We start from the raw sequence: 15,000 nt of genomic DNA, 5'->3' as shown, positions 1-15,000 counted from the left end.
CCGGCCGGCTAATGTCAGCCCTTGTCTGCCGGTTACCAAGAGTGTGGCCAGCAGCTGGGTACTACCTTGTGTAGTTGCTGGCCGGCAGCCATTGCCGGCCGACATTGACTGTTGCCGGCCGGCAATTGCTGCCGACCGGCACATGCATTTGAACCAGAATTCTGCCGCCTTATAGCTGTTAAGTAGTATACTTTAAAGCTAGTTATGGTGTGTGCCGGCTGGCACGTATCCTCCTATACTGTACTAGTATTCTTCAGTATAACATATACAGTAAGAGGAAAACTATAGTATGGGTTTTGGTACAGCACTGTGTGTTCTAACACTTTTGTGTTTTCTTTCACAGTCCTTTGCTGTTGCCCTACAGATAGGAAAGTTAGTTCTTTCCTGTCTATTATCCAGGTTTTTAAAATCATTGCTTAGGTGTGAGCTCCACGTGTTTCCTCTGGAAACTTTGCATTGGTTACTCTAGAAGAGATTAACCATTTGATTTTATTATCTGGAAGGCTGCAGCAGTGGGTTGTGAGGGAAACACAAGTGTGTGTCTTTCCTTTCTGAATTGTTATTCTATATTATGCATATCCAGTGATACATAGTTCACTTGATACTAATGGAAATTTCTTCTCTTTACAGAAGGACACTCCGAAGTGCGGAAGTGCTTTCTGCAACGTCCGCAGCAAGAACCTCTGCGGACATGGGATTTTTTTTAGGAGACACGCAGCATGCGCTGTCTCCAAGGATGATATCCGGTATTGGGACCCTCAGGTATGTACTGTGTGCACTAACCTGATTACTGAGACCTTTGATTCCCCTAGGACGGAGGAATCAAGGGATATAGCTAGGAAGAAGCTTCGTACCTGGGTAAGGGGCTTCCAAAAGAACACTTCTGGCCCTTATCTTCCAAGTGAGAAGATGAGGGCGTATATTTTCCCTAAGGCATCAGCTGATGCAGTGATTCCCCAGCCTCAAGAGGAGATCCCCCAAGTTCAGATCCAGGTGGATGCTGAAGTCGCGGTCGCGATGCAAGACATCCAGTTAGATGACAGGATGTCTGATGTGGCCGAGTGTCTGGAGGAAGACCTTCTGGCAGAAGCCCAGGATGAAGTTCAAGCCCCAGACGTTGTAGAGGTAGACGTCGACGAGGTGTCGGCTACTCCGGTTCAGATTCCGGAGCCTATTCCCTCAACATCGGCCGGTCTCCCAGTAGAGCTGGGACAGGCCCTCTCTTCTATTGTTGGAATGATCCAACAAATGCAGAAGGAGAATCAGGAGAAGGCGGCTGCAATGGAACTGCGAATGCAGTGCCTTGCAGAATCACATGGGCCCCAGAAAAAGCTCAATGTGAAAGACCTTCCCTTGTGCTCAGATGCTAACCCATGGAGGTATGCTGAGCACATGCCGATGACGACTGGAAAGATCGTCATCTCGGATAAGCTGGGCTCAGTTCCCCTGGAGGAGGTGGAATTCTGGCCCAGCAAGGCATCATATCCGGACTGTTATGTCCGGCTGAGGAAGGAACCAGCTTCAAAGGAGGAGACAGAGCCGAAGGAGGTCATAGTGATGGACCATGCTAAGGCTCAAGCTCTACTTTCATCCTCGATGAAAGAGAGGGGTTTCTCTAACTCAAAGGTAGCCACATTGAACAGGAAGCTCCCTTCCTTTGTGTCCTCGCCTACTAGAGCCTTCCCCTTTTTATAGAAAGGGTTTCTGGCTGTACTAAAAGCAGTCGAGGCCGGCAAGCCTTGCCCCTCCCTAGAGGAGTGTAAACCCTTGTCGCTGGCCCTGCCTATGGACCACAAAGAGTGGAAGGACGTCCATCTTACGTTCTCAGTTGGAAAGTTGGAGGCTGATATTGCCGGAAGTCAGTTCGGCGAGGACCTCCCTAAGCTGTCTGACTTTCTTTTGCGAAGAGAGTTCGATACAAAAGAAAGACTGACTGCCTCAATGTCTCTTCAGACTACTCTCGAGACGATGGTAAGTGACCCCAAGGCCCATGAAATGTTCATGGTAGTGGCCAAGACTCATCTGGCCACAGTGACGAAGGACCTTTATGGCTTCGTCAAGGCAAGGAGAGCTTGTAGGGAGTTCGTGTTTACCTCGGCTACGGTGAGGCACGAGCCAAGGAAACTAATCTCCTCCAACATTTGGGGAAAAGACCTTTTCCCTACTGACTTGGTCAAAAAAGTTGTTGATAAGGCCGCCTTGGAGAATAGAAACCTTCTCCAGAAGTGGGGCCTGGCTATCAAAAGAAAGTCTTCCCCGGATGAGGGTCCTCAACCAAAGAGGAAGACTATGAGGACTAGGCTACCGTCTCGGCCAGCCAAGCCTGTTAGACAGCAACAGCAACTGCAATTGCCATTGCCCACAGTGCCCCAGATCGTGGCACATACCCCGACCACTTTTCAGTGGGTACCCCAGGCCGTGTCGACACAGTCCACGGCATTCACCCCAGCGTTCGAAGGGCAGTCTACTTCCTTTCGAGCAAAGCCTAGAGGAGCAGCCAGAGGCTCGTCTAGACGCCCCTCAAGGGGATGGGGATTCAGGGGTGGTCGTGGTCAGGAAGGCAAGACCTCAGGACGGCAGTCCAAGTGAGGTGATACCGGTAGGAGGGAGACTTCTGAAATTTCGGGATCGGTGGACCTTCGATCCCTGGGCCCACAGCTTACTCAAGAATGGACTGGGCTGGAGCTGGTACAGCACTCCACCCCCGTGCCTTCGGTTTTTCCAACACACCACCCCCGTTATGGAGGAGTACGTTCAAGAACTGTTGGAGAAAAAAGGTGATCCGAAGGGTGAAGCCCATCAATTTCTAAGGGAGGCTGTTTTGTGTTCCCTAGGAAGACTCGGAAAAGCTCAGAGTCATTCTGGACTTGTCGCCACTCAACAAGTTCATAGTGAATTGCAAATTCAAAATGCTAACACTGCAACACATAAGGACCTTACTGCCCAAGAGGGCATATTCCGTCTCTATAGACTTGTCAGACGCCTATTGGCACATTCCAATTAGCCATCGACTCTCCCCCTACCTAGGGTTCAGGCTACAACGAAGACTATACGCCTTCAGAGCCATGCCATTCGGGCTAAACATAGCCCCAAGGATTTTTACGAAGCTTGCGAGCGTAGCTCTCAAACAATTACGCCTAAAGGGAATTCATGTAGTAGCCTACCTGGACGACTGGTTGGTGTGGGCAGCATCCGAGACAGAATGCTTGCAAGCTTCCAGTCAAGTGATCCAGTTCCTAGAGTACCTAGGCTTCAACATCAACAGAAAAAAGTCTCGACTTTCTCCATCTCAAAAGTTCCAGTGGCTGGGAATCCACTGGGACCTTTTGTCACACCGTTTCTCCATCCCGGCGAAGAAAAGGAAGGAGATAGCGGGTTCTGTCAAGAGACATCTAGATTCCGAAAAGGATATCAACACGCGAGCAGGAGAGGGTACTGCGCTCTCTCCAGTTTGCTTTGGTGACAGACCCAGTGCTAAGAGCACAGCTAAAGGATGCAATCGGAGTTTGGAGAAGTTATGCATCAAACGCGCGAAGAGATCTGAGAAGACCAGCCGCTTCGGCTAAGTACTCTTCTCAGGCCTTGATCCCAAGCCAGACATCTACAGAAGTCGGTTCTTCTTCAGCCACCTCCCCCGTCGGTGACGATTCACTCAGACGCCTCGAAGGAGGGATGGGGAGGTCACTCTCATCGGAAAAAAAGTCCAGGGGACTTGGTCCAAGCTATTCAGGACCTTTCACATAAAACTTTCTAGAAGCTATGGCAGTGCTCCTTACCTTAAAGAAAGTCTCCCCGCGTCACTCGATCCACATAAGGTTGGTGATGGACAGCGAGGTAGTTGTGAGATACTTGAATCGACAAGGATCGAGGTCACCACCTCTCAACCAGGTGATGTTGGCCATCTTCCGATTGGCGGAAAAGAAGAAGTGGTACCTGTCGGCAGTTCACCTTCAAGGAGTCCGCAATGTGACAGCGGACGCTCTATCCAGGTTCACACCGATAGAGTCGGAATGGTCCTTAGACGCAGGATCATTCTCCTTCATTCTGAATCAAGTCCCAGAACTGCAGATAGACCTCTTTGCGACGAAAGACCACAAGAAGTTACCCCTGTACGTGCCCCGTATGAGGACCCCTTAGCGGAAGCAGTGGACGCAATGTCCCTCGACTGGAACAGATGGTCCAAGATTTATCTGTTCCCTCCTCACAACCTTCTGTTGAGGGTCCTCAACAAACTGAGATCCTTCAAGGGGTAGCGGCAATAGTGGCCCACAAGTGGGCGAACAGCTTGTGGTTCCCCCGGGCATTGGAACTGTAGCTGAAGTTTGTACCGCTACCAGATCCAGTTCTGACCCAGCGAGTCCAGAAGTCAACCGTCTGCGCTTCATTACAGAAAATCCGGACCCTGCAGCTCATGATTCTCTCTCCCTAGCGGTGAGAAAGCGTTTCGGGATTTCAAAAGCCAGCATAGACTTCCTTGAGGAATATAAGTGCAAATCTACTAGAAAGCAATATGAGTCATTTTGGAGAAAATGGGTGGCCTTTTGTCAAGGCGAAGAATCCGCAGGAGATCTTGACAGACTTCTGCTTATCTTTCTTCTCCACCTCCATGGTCAAGGATTGGCAGCTAACATGATTTCAGCGTGTAAGTCTGCTTTGACAAGACCCATTCTATATGCCTTCCAGGTCGACCTAGGTAACGAGATCTTTAATAAAGTCCCGAAAGCCTGCGCTAGGCTCAGACCTTCAGCACCTCCAAAGCCCATTTCATGGGCTTTAGACAAGTTCTTCATTTCGCTTCTCTGTTGAGCAATGAAGAGTGTGCGTTAAAGGATTTGACACAAAAAGTTATTTTCCTATTTGCACTCGCGTCCGGTGCCAGGGTTAGTGAGATTGTAGCCCTCTCGAGAGAGGCAGGTCGTGTTCAGTTCCTGGATGGGGGAGAACTGAACCTGTTTCCGGATCCTACGTTTCTCGCCAAGAATGAGTTACCCACCAACAGGTGGGGTCACTGGAGAATCTGCCCTCTGAAAGAAGATGCATCTCTATGTCCAGTAGAATGCCTAAAGGTCTATCTTCATAGAACTTCAGACTTCTAGGGTGGTCAACTATTCAGGGGAGAAATCGCAGGCTCAAATTTATCTCTGAATCAACTCAGAGCGAAAATCATATATTTTATTCGCAGAGCGGATCCTGACAGTACACCCGCAGGTCACGATCCGAGGAAAGTTGCCTCATCCTTAAATTTCTTTAATTGTATGGATTTTGAACATCTCCGTTCATACACTGGCTGGAAGTCTTCCAGAGTGTTCTTTCGCCACTATGCGAAGCAAGTAGAGGAACTAAAGAGATCTGTGGTAGCAGTGGGTCGCGGTGTTAACATTACTGTTTAACTCTGCGAGGAACAGTGGTCTTAATTGGGACGATTAATTCCAGGGTGAGTGTGTAGTTACATACTGTACTACAAACTAAGTGAGGGCACTGTGTTGCCTATGTAGACTGTTCCATTTCTGAAGGTGAACTTAGCATAAGTGCAGACATGTGTGCCGAGCGTTTCTAACGCTAATATTATTGATTTGTAATACAGACTTTTATGACTTTGATACCTTGGTATCTTGAAAGTGGCATTTAATGATTTTTCTTTCAGACAAACAAGTTCTGTTTACTATCATACTTATGCTTAAAGTTTTGGGCTATCCTCTTCTTATATATATATATATATATATATATATATATATATTGGGTAAAACTCGCTGGTAAGAGACTGATGTCTCGCCAGGTAAATCCTCGGACAGCTGTTATCGTCAGGTTCCAGTTTCTTTTATGGGCTCTCGTGACATGGTTGGTTTCGACCTGGCCTTTCATTAGAAGGGGCTAGCGTTCGATCCCAAGTATGAGGTAGAAATTTATTTCTATTTGAACACGATGTTGTGTTGATATTTATCCATATTGACTCATTAGGGGTAATTTGAATGAATTACTACCAATTGTGTCATGTGGTGGCCCGGGAAATTGGGTAAAACTCGCTTGTAAGAGACTGATGTCTCGCCAGGTAAATCCTCGGACAGCTGTTAGCGTCAGGTTCCAGTTTCTTTTTTGGCTCTCGTGACATGGTTGGTTTCAACCTGGCCTTTCATTAGAAGGGGCTAGCGTTCGATCCCAAGTATGAGGTAGAAATTTATTTCTATTTGAACACGATGTTGTGTTGATATTTATCCATATTGACTCATTAGGGGTAATTTGAATGAATTACTACCAATTGTGTCACGTGGTGGCCCGGGAAATTGGGTAAAACTCGCTGGTAAGAGACTGATGTCTCGCTATGTAAATCCTCGGACAGCTGTTAGCGTCAGGTTCCAGTTTCTTTTATGGGCTCTCGTGACATGGTTGGTTTCGACCTGGCCTTTCATTAGAAGGGGCTAGCGTTAGATCCCAAGTATGATGTAGAAATTTATTTCTATTTGAACACGATGTTGTGTTGATATATATATATATATATATATATATATATATATATATATATATATATATATATATATATATATATATATATATATATATATATATATATATATATATATATATATATATATATATATATATATATATATATATATATATATATATATATATATATATATATGTAATCCATAATTACTTTGAATATTTTGTTCGTGGTTTTTGTCATTTGTTTTAATTAAAGTTACGAAAAGTTCTCTTGGAACATTCTTTTATCCCCGGCCAAGGTTTTGTTTGTGTTTATTTGAGTAGTGTTTATTCACCGTATTCTTTTTTGCTTTTCATGTTTTGAGGAGCGGACTGCCCGTCTTCGGTGCTTAGCTTGTCGAACTGCCCCAATACGTAGTTATGCTTTTGGTCTCTCTCTCCGTTTACTTGGAGTGCATTTTTGGGCAACGGGGCAGAGAGTGTTGGCTCCCCAACAGAGGAGGTCTTACAGCATTTTTTACGGCTTGATTATTTGAAGATATTTTTTCCTGCTCCTTCAGCTACCATTTAATTTGAGAGGCTCTTGCTGATGAAATTTAACCTTATAAGCATTGATGTTGCTTTTGTGCTGCTGCCCGCCACTGCTGTTGGTTGTTGCCGTGTGTTTGACCTCCTGGAGTCGTGAGGAGGCCTTCTAGCGACGTAGAACTGTAAGCGAACCGTATATGTTCTTCCTTCGCCTGCTTAAAAAAATATAGACAATTTACGTTGCCCTAGTGATCTCTTCGGTGCAAGAACACCTCTAGTGATCCTGAAGTGGGACAATCGCTGGTGATGGGTCATAATAATCTTTAATTACGAATTCGGTGCGGTTTTTGGAGAACTTATGCAAGCATTCTTAAGATATTTCTTCGTGACCTGTAAAGTGTAGTATTATCGCCAATTTAGGATATATTATTATTTAAAGATGTATTATGATAATTATTGTGAAATTAATTAATTTTAAGGTTTACTTCACTCTGCAACTCTGACTGTCATATATTAGGGAAAGTGTGTATTTTTCTGCCTCCTACACCTTTTCTTTCTCTTCGACTGAGGTATAAAATTTAGGTAGGCTTGTGACGGTTCGAGTGTTATTATTGTAAAGTAGCGTATGTGTTTTTCCAGTTCCTAAGAAAGCTTTTCGAGGAATACTTTTGTTAATTAAGACTATTTTTGTAAATTAAATTTTATTGTTAAGTTCGATTCAGTGTTTTTTGTATCCCTCTTTGAGAATTGTTTTGCTCTGAGAATTTTGTGTCACTGCTGGTTCTTGCCTGGTATTTTGGCACCGAGCTAGTCTGAAAAAAAGAATCCTGGATGAACATAATCAATCTTAAGTTCATTACATAATTTGGTGACCGTGACAGGATTCAGTTTAGCGACACAATTTTCAACTGTGAACGCCTCTCGTAGAGGCGGTCAAGCCACTGAACGTATTTAGAGTGATTATTTCTATATAATTAATTCAGGATGCATTATTTAGAGATTGAAGAAGCTGAGGTAGCGAACGTTTTGGCTAGTGTTAACTGGGAAAAGGATCTGTTTAAACTAAAAAGGGATCAATTGTGGTTGATTGCAGAGTTCTTGGATTTAAGTTTGTCCACTGAGGTTAAGAAGGGACCGTTGTTATTTCAGGTCTTGAAGGCCGCTAGGATATATAGAAACACTCTTGATAGAAAGAATGTTCTGGAAAGTAGTAGGCTGGATGAGAGTGAGCCTGGGGAGGTTGAGGAATTAGAAGATGAAGGTAAAGAAATTCTATTGATAATGATGATGACCAATTGGAAATTTTGAAAGAAAAAACCAAGATGAAGGAACTGGAGTTTAGAGCTCTCCAACTTAGAGCTGATGAAAGGGCAGAAGAGAGAGAGCATGAAATTGAGGTGCTTAAATTACAGATTAAGTTGAATCAGGGAAAGAATGGTAACTATAATAATTCTAGTGTTGATGAAACAAGGTTTAATATGTTCGCTGCGTTAAAACTGGTACCACATTTTTCCGAGGAGGAGGTTAATGAGTTTTTTGTGTCATTTGAAAAAATTGCTAAGAAGCTTACCTGGCCAAAGGATATGTGGACAACATTAGTTCAGTGTCGTTTGGTGGGTAAAGCTCAAAGGGTCTATAATAATCTTAGTGACGCTCTCTCCACGGATTACGACACCGTAAAAAGTATTGTGTTGAAAGCTTATAATTTGGTGCCTGAAGCATACAGGCAGAAGTTTCGTAATCTGCGGAAGGATCTTGACGTGACTTACGTTGAGTTTGCTCGAAAGAAAGTTCAGTTTCTCGATGACTGGCTGAAATTAAAGGAAGTAGACAATTTTGATAAACTGAAAGAGCTGCTTCTGGCAGAGGAATTTAAGAGGAACGTGAGTCGTGACTTGCAAATTCATTTGGAAGAGTTGAAACCAGACTCCATTCAGGAAATAGCAATTGCTTCCGACGAGTATGCACTTACCCATCGGGAGGAACCCCTTAGGAAAAGAATTAATCAGGATAGATTCTTCCCCATGAATATAATACTCATAGTAATAATCGTCAGTCTTCTAAAGGAACATTAAGGTCAAATAAAGACGAGTCAAAAAAACTTTCTAATCAAGACAGAAGCGTAAGCGACTCGCGTAGTTTCGTAAACAGTAGTAAATCGGTTAATGGTGGTGGTAGTAGTGGTAGGAATTTTGGTAGTAGTAGTAATTGTTACGGTTAGAAAAACTTCAAGGAGAGGAGGTCTAATCCAGTAAACATTGTTGTAGCTGAAAAAACGGCAAACGTAAACCAAAGTATGGAACAGGAGAAGTGACTAAAATTTAACAGGTACATTTCTGATGGATCTGTGTTTGTTGGTAATAATAAAAAATACAAAGGTTTGTTTAAAGGTATTACATGACTCTGGAGCAGCACAGTCTCTCATATTAAAAACTGCTGTTCCAAAGGGTGTTGTATTTTCCAATGATGAATTTGTGGTGTTGGGTGGTTTCCCGAACTCTATTACGTCTTGTCCTTTAGAGGAGTTTAATATTCACACCAAGTATTTTAAAGGGACTGCTAAACTGGCTGTGGTAGACAGTTTGCCAGTTCCCGGAATTCACCTCATTTTAGGGAATGATTTGGCTGAAGGTGAAGGTGCAATTGATAATATATGTCCAATTTTGACTCTCCTGAATGTGACTTGTGAAGGCGATGAGATTGAAACTAATTCTTATAAGCCTGTCTCTGTAGTAACTCGGTCTAGAGCTCGGGAGATGGATTTCGAGGATGTTGACTTAGATTTTTATCAAGTAGACAAACAAATGACTGACATGAGGACTGGTTGTATTAATAAGAAAATCATTAATTGGGATGACGTAAACTGGGACGCTAAGGCGTTCAAAATGGCACAGAGTAAGGAGTTTTCTAAATTAGAACTCGGCAATCCCGAGTATTTGGTGAAACCAGTATTCGTCAAAGAGAAAGGTTTGCTTTAGAGGTTGAGTAGGTCGGCTAATGCACCTGCCCATCAGGTAGAGTCATGCAGACAATTGGTTGTCCCGGAAAGGTACCGAAATAAATTGATGTATTTGGCACATGAAAATGATTTGTCGGGACATTTTGGTGTTAGGAAAACCTGGGATGCGTAAAGACATTAAGAGACACGTATTATCTTATGATGTGTGCTAGTTGGTGGGGAAACCTAACCAGAAATTACCCAAGGCTCCTTTAATTCCTATACCCTCTGTGGGCGAACCCTGAAGGGAAGTGATAATTGATGTAGTGGGTCCCCTGCCGTGGACGTGCGGTGGGAATAAATATATATTGTCTATGGTTGATAGAATGTCTCGCTTCCCTGAGGCTATTCCATTGAGGAGTATACGGTCCGAAAAGGTAGTTGAAGTGTTGGTTGGTTTCTTTACCCGATTTGGTTTTCCTAAGGTAATTCAGAGTGACTGTGGCACTAATTTCACGAGTAGGTATTTTGAAAAAAAAATAAATGAGTTTGGTATTAAACACGTGAAGTGTGCACCGTATCACCCGGAAAGCCAAGGCCAGATGGAAAAGTTCCACCAAACCTCGAAGTCTGTGTTAAAAAAAAATTTTGTTTGGAGACTGGTAATGATAGGGATAAGGAATTACCCTACTCATTATTTGCAATACAATCGATCCCCAATGAGTCAATGGGTCTCTCTCCTTTCCAGCTTATTTTTGGTCACTGTGTTCGAGGCCCTTTGGATGTAGCGAGAAAACACTGGGAAGGAGAGACTCCCTTAGTTAATGTATTGGATTATTTTTCAGATTTGCAGGAGAAATTGCTTAGAGCACGGTCATTTGCTCAGGAACATTTGGCGAAAGCCCAGGCCTCGATGAAATCTAAGTATGACGTTAAAACACAAGATAGGTTTTTTAATGTAGGTGACAAGGTGTTGGTTTTACTTCCTATGCCTGGCAATCCCCTGACGGCGGAATTCTCAGGTCCATGGAAGGTTCCGAAGAGAATTAGCAATTTAAATTACCTGATTGAAACTCCTGATAGGAGAAGAAAAACCCGTATTTGCCATGTTAATATTATAAAATCTTTTATTGACAGGTCTGTAGAATAATCTGTAGTACCTATTTCTGTAGTTAATGTCGAAAATGAACAGTTCATGGGCGATAAATTTGCTGTTAGCCCAAGTGGTTTGGAAAATAATTCTGATGTTTTAAATAATCTGAATACTAAATTTCAGCACTTAGATGCAGAAAAAGCTGCACCTCTAATTAATTCAATTAACGAATACAAAGATCTCTTTCAGGATGCACCTGGTAGGACTCATATTTTGCAACACGACGTTGATGTTGGGGAGGCTGAGCCTATTAAGCAATGTCCATATGGACTGAAGGAAGTTAAATACATGCTTGACCATAACCTCGTTAAACCGAGCTGCAGTCCTTGGAGCTCCCCGGTAGTTTTGGTTAGGAAGGAGGATGGTCAGCCTAGGATGTGTTTCGACTACTGCAAGGTCAACTCTGTAACAAAAATGGACTCGTTCCCATTGCCCAGGGTGGAGGACTGTATAGATAGGGTGGGATCTGCCCGTTATATAAGTAAATTTGACCTGTTAAAAGGATATTGGCAGGTCGGTCTTACACCCCGGGCAAGGAAAATATCAGCCTTTGTGATGGGTGACGGACTCTATGAATGTGAGGTGATACCATTTGGCATGAAGAATGTTGCCGCTACCTTCCAGAGGCTGATGAACTTTATTACATGTGAACTGGAGGGTTGTGTGTTATATATTGACGACCTTGTGGTTTACAGTGATGATTGGGAAACTCGTCTTAAGAGGATAAGAGCGCTGTTTGAAGTGCTGAGGAAGGCTGGTCTGGTGATAAATTTAAAGAAGAGTGATTTTGCTCAAGCAAAAGTGGTTTATTTAGGACATGAAATTGGCTTGGGTAAGATCGCTCCTAAGAGAGCGAATGTTGAGGCACTTACAGCCTTCCCAGCTCCTCGAAACAAGAGAGGTATTCGTAGATTTTTGGGTCTAGTTGGTTATTATAGGAAGTTTATTAAGAATTTTCGTGACCTTGGTAATCCTTTAACAAATTTTTTAAAGAAAGATGTAAAATGTATGTGGAATAACGCGTGTCAGGGTGCATTTGAAAAATTGAAAGGTACTTCAATAACCTATCCTTTTTTACGTTCTCCCGATTTTTCCTTGCCTTTTTGTTTGGCTACAGATGCCAGTGACACAGGTTTAGGTGCTGTCTTGTTGCAGGAGGGTGAAAATGGCACCTCGCATCCAGTCGCCAACTTTTCCAAGAAGTTGTTACCGGCAGAGAGACGTTATTCAACAATTGAGAAAGAGGCTTTATGCTTGGTGAAAGCCATCATACATTTTGAAGTGTATTTATCTAACTCAGTATGTCCAATAAAGGTCTTTACAGATCATAATCCCTCAATTTTTATTAATAAATTTAAAGATAAAAATCAGCGTATTTTGCGCTGAAGTCTTTTACTCCAAGAATATAACCTTTTTATTTGTCACGCGGCTGGAAAAGACAACGTAGTCCCTGACGTTCTTTCCAGGACATTCGGTAATGAAAATGATGAGGTGGCAATCCAAGAGTAGTTGTGTAAGGGTAAAGGACTCTGCATCAATCACATTTGAGCAATTTTTTTTTACTTCTGACAGGGGAACCACTTTCACCTCTCAATTATGGACGTCATTAGCGAATCTCCTGGGCATCACCCTACATCACACAACGGCCTACAACCCCGCTGCCAATGGAATGGTTGAACGTTTTCATCGCACCCTCAAAGCAGCTTTGATGTCCCGCTGCAAGAATTGCAACTGGTTTACTCAGCTTCCCTGGGTCCTCCTTGGACTAAGGACCACTCCTAAAGACGCCCTCGACGTCTCGGCAGCCGAAATGGTGTATGGCGACCCGTTGGTCGTCCCTGCCGAGTTTTTTCCTTCTACAACCTCCTCCGACGATCTCCAGCGCATACGTCACGTCGTGGGAAAATTTACTCCGTGCCGCCAGACTTACAAGCCCCCAGCGAAGCATCACATACCAACGGACTTGCACTCTGCAACGCACGTCTTCCTGCACAACGACACCAGCAAGCCACCGTTAACGCCCCCTTACACGGGACCTTACCTTGTGATCTGACGCAGTCCGAAAGCATTCCTCCTAAACATTCGGGGCAAAGTAGACTGGGTCTCCATTGATCGTCTAAAACCTGCTTATCTTCTGCCAGATGACCCGCCTACAGTTCGCCTCTCTAGATAAGGGCGCCCTATTTAACATGTACAGTATGTCATTTTTAGGGGGGGGGGGCCATGTACCAACCGTGTTTCACACAATTGTACATAATTCCTTTTGTATATATTATGCTTGTATCTTCGCTCTTCCCTCGCACTAAAACGAACATGAAAATTCAAGTCTGGTTTTTCCTCTGTGATTTTGTCTGTCTTGTGAACTTGTCATGTCCTGTTGCCTTGAGGTTTTGTATATAAGGAGAGTGTTCCACAACAATATAACTCAGTCGTTTCCAATCTGCCTTTGATTTCACAACTCCTCTCTCGGCCTGTCACACTGTATAACTAATCCTAATGATGATCATCTTTAAGGGAACAGTGATAAGGAATTGAGGATTTATCACCAATGAAACCATTTCATTTTATTATTTCATATGTCTAGATGTTTGAAATAAGGTGACCCAAAGTCACAACGTACATTAAGGAACATGACGATAAAGATAGTGTCTTTCATGAAGTCATCAATATTTATTAACCTCAGGGAAGGTGGGCATTTGGAGGAGCGCTCTTGTTAATATAAAATCTTATTCATTAGTAGTAACCATATAAGATCATTGCAGGAAGTAATTGCAACCATACTGATAATTTTTTTGTTTAAATAGAAAATGAAGTATCAATTTATTTCTATTTTTCTTTTAAAATACGAAGCTTGTTTCGCTCAAACAAATACCTCCATAACCCAAACAATAGCCCACTCCCACTCAGCATCACAACGTAAAAAGAAACAAAATGGTGTTCATTTTGTTTATTTTATGATAATAGCACGGAATCATGTCGAAAACTATTGATATTTGTTTCTGATGTATGAAATTTATTTCATCACTGATTTTAATAACATACACTGTAAAATGTACACACATATTCAGCCAAAGGTTTTCATATATGGGCCATATAGTGCTAGAATATTAATGTTATGAATATCTGTATATGTTACGTATTTTATCATTCCATCACATAACATATCCATTGAATTATCTTGAATTTGCGATGTTATAATTTCAGTGTTATTGGATCCTTTGACTGGCCAGACAGTAATACATTGGATCCCCTTCTCTGGTTATGTCTTATAATTTTTTTTCTTTCTTTTTTGTCTACACATATTCCCAATAGTCTGGCCTATTATTTGCACATTCTCGTCTATTCTCAAACACCTGGCAACACTGAGACTACCAAAGCATACTTCTTTGCTCAAGGGGTTAACGGCTGCAGTGTAATTGTCCAGTGGCTACTTTCCTCTTGTTAAGGGTAGAAGAGACTCTTTAACTAATGACTTTTATAATGTCTTCATGAGACAAACTTTGAGTGTATGTGCGATAGATAGGATAATGAGAGTAAATGAACCCAGGAAAATAGAATGATACTATGAATGGTGGAAGAAAGAAAATGATTCATTGGTGTAAATATCTTGGACTAAATGAAATGCGTGACTGCAAGGTGAGAGAAGAGGGGTGTCACATAATAGCTTGATAAAACACTCAAATTGTCAGTTGAATACAAAGTAAAAATACAACATGAAGAAAATGTTAAAGCAACTACCAATTATAAAATTGTGGATGCTAAATGCAATTAGAACAGAAAACTCGTTAGAGTAGTTGAGAAGAATATTTATTTTAGTAATTGTAATGAAAGAAGAAATTATAAGGTGAGGAATGTGGAAAGGTATAGATGAGGTATTAAAAAAGTTAGTTTGGATGAAAGGATGGATAAGAGTATATGGAGTTACTTCATTTACAGA

Source organism: Palaemon carinicauda, chromosome 36, assembly GCF_036898095.1.
Source record: "Palaemon carinicauda isolate YSFRI2023 chromosome 36, ASM3689809v2, whole genome shotgun sequence".
Taxonomy (NCBI): domain Eukaryota; kingdom Metazoa; phylum Arthropoda; class Malacostraca; order Decapoda; family Palaemonidae; genus Palaemon; species Palaemon carinicauda.
This window is presented reverse-complemented; position numbering follows the sequence as displayed.